The 9,075-nt window shown below is 39.2% G+C and overlaps 1 pseudogene; it reads left to right on the plus strand.

Annotated features, from left to right (window-relative positions):
• Nucleotides 1-1,196: 1,196 nt before the first annotated feature.
• Nucleotides 1,197-2,004, plus strand: LOC120520417 (annotated as a pseudogene).
• The last annotated feature ends 7,071 nt before the right edge of the window (nt 2,005-9,075 follow it).

Below are 9,075 nucleotides of genomic sequence, written 5' to 3' on the forward strand. Positions count from 1 at the left end.
GTACAAGTCAAGGAGGTTATGCTCAACCTTTATAATGCACTGGTGAGGCCTCATCTTGAGTACTGTGTGCAGTTTTGGTCTCCAGGCTACAAAAGGACATAGCAGCATAGAAAAGGTCCAGAGAAGGCACTAGGCTGATTCCAGGTCTACAGGGTTGAATTATGAGGAAAGATTAAAGAGCTGGCCTTTACAGTTTAAGCAAAAGAAGATTAGAGGTGACATGATTGAAGTGTTTAAAATTCGAAGGAATTAGTACAGTGGATCGAGACTTGTATTTTAAAATGAGTTCATCAAGAACACGGGGACACAGTTGGAAACTTATTGGTTAAATTGCAAAACATTAGGAAGTTTTTCTTTCACGAAGACATAGACACTTGGAATAAGCTACCAGTAGTGTGGTAGACAGTAAGACGTTAGGGACTTTCAAAACTCGACTTGATGTTTTCTTGAAGGAAACAAAGTGGATAGGACTGGCTGAGCTTTGTTGGGCTGAATGGCCTGTTCTCGTCTAGATTGTTCTAATGTTCTAAAATATAAATGACTGGGGCTCTGCCCTCCTCCTTTGTCGCCAACCCCAGCTGGGCACTATGTGCCAGCCACTTCTGACTTTGCCACTCATTTATGGGTAGCGGATTAAATTTAAACAGATTGTTATTTTCATGAGATCTGAAAATAGATGAATACAGTTTGCCTCTTTCCTGTATAAAGTATTGACTGGTGGAAAAGGTTTCTCGCCACGTGAGAGGTCTAGAGGCTCATGTGAGGATAACAACAGGTCCCTTGGCAATAGCCATTCAGTTCTATCAATACAAAAGTCTTTTTTGTGTGTGATAAAGAATGTAAATTTAGCATCAAATTAGTATGGTCTTTAACTTTGCCTATGTTCTTCCTAGAAAAGTTGAGAAAATGTTGATCTTGACTGGGGACATCATCTAAACCCAGTGTGTTTTAAACCTTAACATTAAAAATGTAGCAACACCATGCAAAAGCCAACTCAGCAATGCAAGATGAGAGATTCCACTGATCTGGAGTCTTAAATTTAGGCTCTGATCTGTATTAATGACACAGCAAAAATACAGCAGTCAGTTTTAGTTGTTGGATGATTGTGAAACCTTCAGCAAATCTCTAGATTCCTACTGTAAAATGAAACATTGAATTAAAAGCTAAAATTCCTTTCCATGTCTCTGTTTTTTCAGGCCACTTGCAAAGAAGAGCAAGGAGGAAAAAAAACAAAAAACATCATACCATTATGGTGCCTTCATTCTTCTGTTCCACATGAACCTGGCTAACTCTAACTGTGTCTATGTTCATCCATTCAAACTTTTTCCCTTGGAAATATAAGCTGTGAGAATCCAGGACTGCAGAACAAGATACTCCCGACAATAATCTTGTTGTTCCCAACCCTATCACATTTCCACATAGCGTCACAGAAGAAGCAGGCCAACCACAGAAAGACTCTGGGTGAGTGGACAAATCTAACCCAAAACAGTGTTTTGGCAGGTCTACAAAATGAGCTTGGACTACGAATGTACCATGAATTAAAGAAACAGAATGCGTCTGGAAACATTTTCTTTCACCAATCAACATATTTGGAACTCTGGTAACACTGTACCTGGGTGCTGCAAGCAAACAGCTGCTGATCTTCAGCGCTTGATAGGAATAGTAGAAACTGATAATGAAAACTGTACCTCACCAATAGATGGACAGAAAATGCTTTGCCTTCAAACTATCAACGCTCCAGTTGGACAATCCAGCGATGAGCTTTCTACAGCAGCTTGGCTTTTTTTGAATAAAGGCATACATTTGCAAAAAGGTTTTGTTGAAAGAACTCATGACTTTGACTGACCATACATACCTAAAGAAGTTGACTTCTCAGATCCACTGAGTGCTGAAAACTTTGTGAATTCCTTTGTGGAGGTCACTTCTTCCAAGAAAGTCAAAGTCTCTTTAAAGGAATCGATCCGACAACTGATCTACTGTTTGCAAGCAATTTTCATCTCAAAGGTAAGGCAACTACTCACATCGTGGATTAAATCAAAATCGTTGCTAGAATTCCAGTCTTTTAAATGCTTCAGCAATTGCCTGCATTGGTAGGTTTTCTGAATTAAGTATATTTGAAACAAATTTAAATTTAATGTGAATATTCAAAATCAGCTTGACTCTCAAAATATACTCAGCAAAAAAGCGTCCTTTGACTTTCAACTGTTATTACTTTCAGCAAACTTAATGTGTAAATATTTGTATGAACACTAAAAGAGTCAACACCATAAGACTGAACTAAAAATGTTTCACAATGTGTCCCTGAATGAAGGGAGGCTCAAAATCAAAAGTACCAGTCAGTATCTTGTGTGGCCACCAGCTGCTTGAAGTACTGCAGTGCATCTCCTCCTCATGGACTGGACCAGATTTGTCAGTTCTTGCTGTGAGATGTTACCCACTCTTCCACCAAGGCACCTGCAAGTTCCTGGACATTTCTGGGGAATGGCCTATCCCTCACCCTCTGATCCAACAGGTCCAGGCGTACTCAATTCCTTCGACGAGTAAACACAAATCCGTCCATCACCCTGGTGAGACAAAACCGTGACTCATCAGTGAAGAGCACTTTTGCCACTCCTGTCTGGTCCAGTGAAGGTGGGTTTTGCCCATAAGGCGTTGTTGCTGGTGATGTCTGGTAGGACCTGCCTACAACAGGCCTACAAGCTCTCAGTCCAGCCTCTCTCAGCCTAGCGGACAGTCTGAGCACTGATGGAGGGATTGTGTGTTCCTATGGTGTGACTCGGGCAGTTGCTGTGGCCATCCTGTACCTGTCACGGGTGTGATGTTCGATGTACCGATCCTGTGCAGGTGTTGTTACACGTGGTCTTCCACTGCGAGGATGATCAGCTGTCCTTCCTGTCTCCCTGTAGCTCTGTCTTGAGGCGTCTCACAGTGCGGACCTGGCGATTTTGCCTAGCCACATCAGCAGTCCTCATGCCTCCCTGCAGCATGCCTAGCACGTTCACGCAGATGAGCAGGTACCCTGGGCATCTTTCTTTGGGTTTTTCACATTCGTGAATGTCTCTTTAGTGTCCTGCTTTTTAGAACTGTGACCTTAAATGCCTACTTTCCATAAGCTGTAAGTCTTAATGACCATTCCACAGGTGCATGTTAATTAATGATTGTGGTTAATTGAACATGCATGGAAAAGCATTTTTAAACCCTTTACAATGAAGATCTGTAAAGTTATTTGGATTTTAAAACATTATTGTTGAAATACACAGTCCGAAAAAGGGCGCTTTTTTGCTGAGTATATCTTGAAAATTAACACATTGATGTAAGCTAGTCTGGGGTCGATTGGTTGTATGCTGGTTCCTTACAGCTCCATGGACCTGGACTGAATTCCTGGGTCAGATACCCTCTCTGTGTGCCCAGAGGGCTTCAGTATTGACCTGGTTTTAAATTAGGGTTTAGGAATGAGGATGAACAAAGCAGATCAACAGATCTTGGGTTTCATACATTTTGAGAAATCGAGACAGCATCAGGGATGATAACACATTTCAACACTACACTATAAATGTACTGTTTTTCCAACCATGTCTTTTAAATTATTCAGATTTTTAAAAGTTGCATGACTCAACAGACCTGCTTACAACGTTCTATGTTATATTTTAATTCAGCATTAATCAATTCCTAGAGACTGTACTAGAAGGCACAACTCAATAATCCAGCTTGAAGCAAAAATGGAAGGGTGCAGGTGCTTTGAGAAGTTAATCCTTCTTGTGTAATTTTGAAGAAAGGAAAACATTTTATAAATAATAGACATTAATAAAATTTAAAAGACAGATGTCTGGATAAAGACTGGATTTTTTTCTTATCTAAACATTTTATGTGGGAAGATGTATGGAATGAGAGACCTGAAACACTTTCTCAACTCTTTTCACAGGTAAAATAAAAATTCTAGAAAATTAAAATACACTAACAGTGGTAATGGTCATTTGCAAAGGAAAGCAAAACCTAATTAGCAATGCTACTTGAAACAAAAACCCTTTAGGAATGTGTGTTCAGATTATGGGAAACCATCCATCCATCCATTTTCTAACCAGCTGAACCCGAACACAGGGTCCGGGGTCTGCTGGAGCCAATCCCAGCCAACACAAGGGCACAAGGCAGGAACCAATCCTGGGCATGGTGCCAACCCCCCGCAGGACACAACAAACACACCCACACCGGCAACACTAGGGCCAATGTAGAATCCCAATCCACCTAACCTGCATGTCTTTGGATTGTGGGAGGAAACCGGGGCCCGGGGGAAAACCCCACGCAACCCACGGAGAACATCAAACCCCCAGAGGGAGGTTATGTGAATAATTAAAAAATTTAAATTAATCAAAATTTTTCTGATCTTTTGCAAACTGGCACGAATAGTGTTGCCTGCTCTCTGCATCTTCATGCTTTCTTGCATTGGTCACCTGCCCAATGTCCTCAAGCGGCAAGTGCTTCTGTCTAAACCCACACGCATGCTCCCAAACACACTCTCTCTACTATCAATATGAGTATACAGTATTTTCAATAAATATCTATCTATCTATCTATCTATATATATATACATATACACTGTGAGGGGAAAAAAACACCAAAATGTTTTCATCACATCTTCAACAATAGTCATTGATTTACTTAATGTTTGATCAAAGTGTATGTAATATGTTTTCCAACAACAGTTATATTAATTACTCACATCAATAAAAACAACATGCTACAAACATTGAACTTCGATTCTTAATAAAAATTCGGTCTTCCCCCGGGAAACCCATTTTTATCTGAAAATTTTAAAAAGGTCAAACTTGTTTACAAACTTTATGTTCTTGCTGTATCCATGGCAACCAAATTTATAAATAAGAAAATCTTATACTGCTTTGACCAGGCTTTGACACAAGTTTATACAATGTTCAAATTTTATCAAAATCGGCCGATATTGATTTTGACTATTGACTATTTTTACTGAGTGTTGTTAAAATGAAGGTGATATAACACAGTGGTAAACATGCCCCCTTTCCCCCTTTTTGGAGCGCTTTGCAGGCATCAAATTCAAAATGAGTGAAGATTTGCAAAACAACAATAAAATTTATCATTTTGAACATTAGATATCTTGTCTTGGTGTATTCAATTGAACATAGGTTTTAAAAGGTTTGCAAATCATTGTATTCTGTTTTTATTTCGTTTTACACAACGTCCCAACTTCATTGGGAATTGGGTTGTATATCTATATCTACAGTATATATATATATCTATATCTATATCCATATATACTGTATATATAGATGCTTTAATTCACTAAAATATTACGTTTTTTTTAAAAATCGAACCATTAAACTATTTTCTGCCATAAAACATTTTTCAGTTGTGACATGGCTGATAAATAAGAATTGTTTGAATCTGTATTTGCTGCGACATCTCATCATTTCTTAAAACCCCGCCTAAAAGGGTGCATATTAGGGTTTACTAGTCACTACAATTTGACCTGCATAACAACTACAAGCAAGTGTACCATTTTTTTTGTTTCACCTTTACATTCTTATTTGAATTTGTTGTTTTCCCTACCTTGGGGTTTGAGCAGGGTCACATTGTACAGTCCCCTGGAGCAATTACAGGTTAACCTTGCTCAAGGGCCCAGCAGGTGGATCTCTTTTGCGCAGGGTTCAAACGCACTTTGAGTACCAGGAGATCCTTAGCCTCAGAGCCACCCTCCGCCCTGTATGCCTTGTGGCCCTCTGTTTAAAACAGGCTCCCCCTGAGCCCCCACACAAAAAAAATTTTAACAATGAAGAAATGTGTAAAAAAGGGAAAACATTTTTTTCAAGCATTTGTATTTTTTTTTTTTTGATGTTTAACTTATAAAATTTTATTTTTATAAATTCTTTTTTTTAAGCCCAACAAAGCTCTTATTTTCCAAAATATTATCAAATTCCCATTAATATTAACCTGCAGATTATTGTTACCCCAAAACCCTAAAGCTACACTGGTTGCTCCCAAAGGGGATTCTTTCCCCTGTGCCCCCCATGGAGGCTAAATTTCCCTGTGTGGGTTTTTTTAAAGTCTTGAAAAGGGAGTTGCAATTTCCCTGGTACTTATAACACAAAAAAATGGACTCCTGGTGCTTCCCCAAAAGTCAAGGAACAGCCTATGTTTAACATAAGGAAACAGAATGTTAAAGGAAGCACTAAAGCAGAAAGGAGACAACAAATCAATACAATTTCATTACACCCGGATATTTCTCCCATCCCCCTGTCTGTTTGGGTTTTCCTACCCCTCAGTAATATGGAAACTCTTCTTCCCTCCATTCCCTTTTGAAATCCCCCCTTCCCAGTGGCCTTCTTTTTAAATTAACTCCAGGCTGTAGAATGAACTCACCCCCCGGGGACACCCTTTAAAACCCCCTTTCTGGGAGTTATTTCTTTGGAATTCCCTTCCTGTATAAGGGTTGTGCCCGGGAAACAGGGCGGGGTTGGGTCCCTTCTTTAACACTTCCCATGAAACCAAAAACCACTACTTTGGGGGTAGAAGACTTCCTAGGTGCCAGATTTTCCACTTTCGGGGCAACAGCAGAAAACAGTCCTTCCTTCCCCCTTATGCCCACTTAAAAAGGAAAAACCACCAAAAACCTTTTTTTATAGCACTTTTTCACAAAAAAATAAGTTAAAAGTGTTTTACATGATTGAAAGAAAAAATTGAACTTTCCAATGTCACTAATTCCCCTATTTCCCGGTTGGTAAAAGGGCCCAAAATTTGGAGGCTCATTCCCTTACAGCATTACAAAGGGGGGTTTCAAAAAATTTACGTAAACGGGTGAATCTGCCTTTTGAACCATTTAGGGCCCACCAAAATTTGGGTGGTGGCCCTACTAAAAAAATGTAGGGCTTATTTTGGTATATGATTTAAAAACCTTTTAAAACTTTCAACAGTCTTTGTTACTTAGGGGCCCATCTTCAAGAAATTTGTCGGGTTCCCAAACTAATCCCCCTTTCTATAATCGCCAAGCCTCCCCTGGTCACGTTTGAGGTGGCGGGTCCCCATCCCCCCTCCCCCTTGTTGCCCGCCAAAAAGGTGCCATCGCTCCCCTCTCACATTCCTTCCCTTGCTCCCAGGTTCACTCCCCACTGATAACCAGCCTTTTTTTTTTTTCCCCTCCACTGTTTTTTTTCATTTATTACGATTAGTTTTTGTGGGTATTTTACTTACTTAACATTGTTCAGGGACCCATTTCCTTTTGTCATTCAACCGTATTCCCCATTAACTTGTCTATCGAGGTGATCACCATCATCAAAGATCTTCACTTACCGGGTTTCCATGCCCGGAGATGGCACCTGCCTTTTCCATTCTCTTTGTTACATATTGGGGGCCCATATCAGCCTCACCTTGATATCGGAGGAACACATTGTGTCTTATGTATTGAATGCTGGGACAGGTTCAAGGTGTGGACTGATGAGGTCGGAGATAATTATTCACACAGGAGCACTAGAAGAGTGAAATGCTAAGCCCTTCCCCCATGGCTCTCCAGTGGATTGAATTGGCCGCTAAATTGTTAGTTGTTGCTTTCAAGTGTACGAAATGGCCAAATATTTTACACCTTTGGACCCCAATGCCTCTTAAACATCTTAGATTCCAGGTGCGATTTCAGTAGTGGACCTTGAAGTTTATGAATGTTTAAACCTCAAAAGCTGGATGTGAAGTTATGATGAAATGGGGTTTGTGTGCTTCAGCTGGCAGAGCGAATGTCACTTCAACACAAGCCCCACAAGTACTGGCCCAATTGAAACAAACCATGAAACCAAACCGATTATGACAGCAAATCCAAGCTGTGAGTTTGAAACAAGATTACTGTTCACATGGCCAACTGAAATTGCATGCTAAGAGTAAAGCTCAGGCGCTAGCTTGGTCATATTACAACCGAATTAACTCCAATGGTATAAAGAGATCCTTAACAAATAATTATTGGTATATTTTCCCTCAGTTTAAAAAGTTTAATTTTCTTCTTGAAAAAAATTTAAAGTCAGTATTTAAAGGGTATTTTGCTAGTATAGAATAAAAGTAAGGTCCAATGGCCGGGAGGAAAGGGGAAATTAAATTAGCATTTCAGTACTAATGTGAAAAATATGGTAAACAAGAAATAAGGAGCTTTTTCTTCAATAAAGAAGAAATGTAAATAGAAATAGTAAATAAAAGAAGAGGGTGCTATCAGTTAAAAGCTGAAGTGGAAGGGAAAACAGGAATAATTCAACATTTTTCTGTTTCAAATTATTCATTTTCTGAAATTGCTTGTTCCCATATCAAGGCAAAAGACAGATTGTTTTTGTTTATCAAATACCTATGATTTTAAAAATAATGTTTCAAATTTGAGTTATATATACTAATATAATGGTATTCCAATAAGAGTTTTAAAAACCCAAAATTTTTTTCAATTAGGGTTTCCCGATATGGTTCCAACCTGGCAGCAAGAACTCCCAAATATCTGGTATCTACCATTTTCAGAGATCCAGTTCAGAACACACCTCCCAAAACTACTTATTTACTCCCTTTTGGGGAAAATGGTTATAAATTAACATAACCCCACATCTTTGGGAGGGAGGGAAAAAATGGCACAACAATGATAATGTACAAACTTTACAGGTAGTTCCGGGGTGGTTTGGAACTGTAAAAATTTAGGCTAAAAATTCGGCAATAGGGCTGGGAGATATTTGAAAACAAACCCAAACAACACAAAATTTAGAGTCTTTTTGCTTCCTTTTTGAAACCCAAATTTTTTTATTGTCTGCTAATATCTTTAAAAAATATGGAGGCGCCCTGGGTGGCTGGCACCCTGGGGTTTGTTTCCCCGCCTTGTGCCCCTCGGTAGGCATTGGGTCCCGTGGACCCCCGATCCCGTAGTAGAACATATACAATACTTTAGTTTATTTATTTTAAGGTCATTTTTCCTTTTTTCCTCTTTTAAAGTTCAATGTAAATAGTTACTAGAGGTGTAACTGTGGTACTTTTTTAAAAACCAATTATTGTGCTCAAATTCTTCTAATAAAAACCTCAAATGAATGTGTGGTTCAG

This window comes from Polypterus senegalus, unplaced genomic scaffold (assembly GCF_016835505.1).
Source record: "Polypterus senegalus isolate Bchr_013 unplaced genomic scaffold, ASM1683550v1 scaffold_2396, whole genome shotgun sequence".
NCBI lineage: Eukaryota > Metazoa > Chordata > Cladistia > Polypteriformes > Polypteridae > Polypterus > Polypterus senegalus.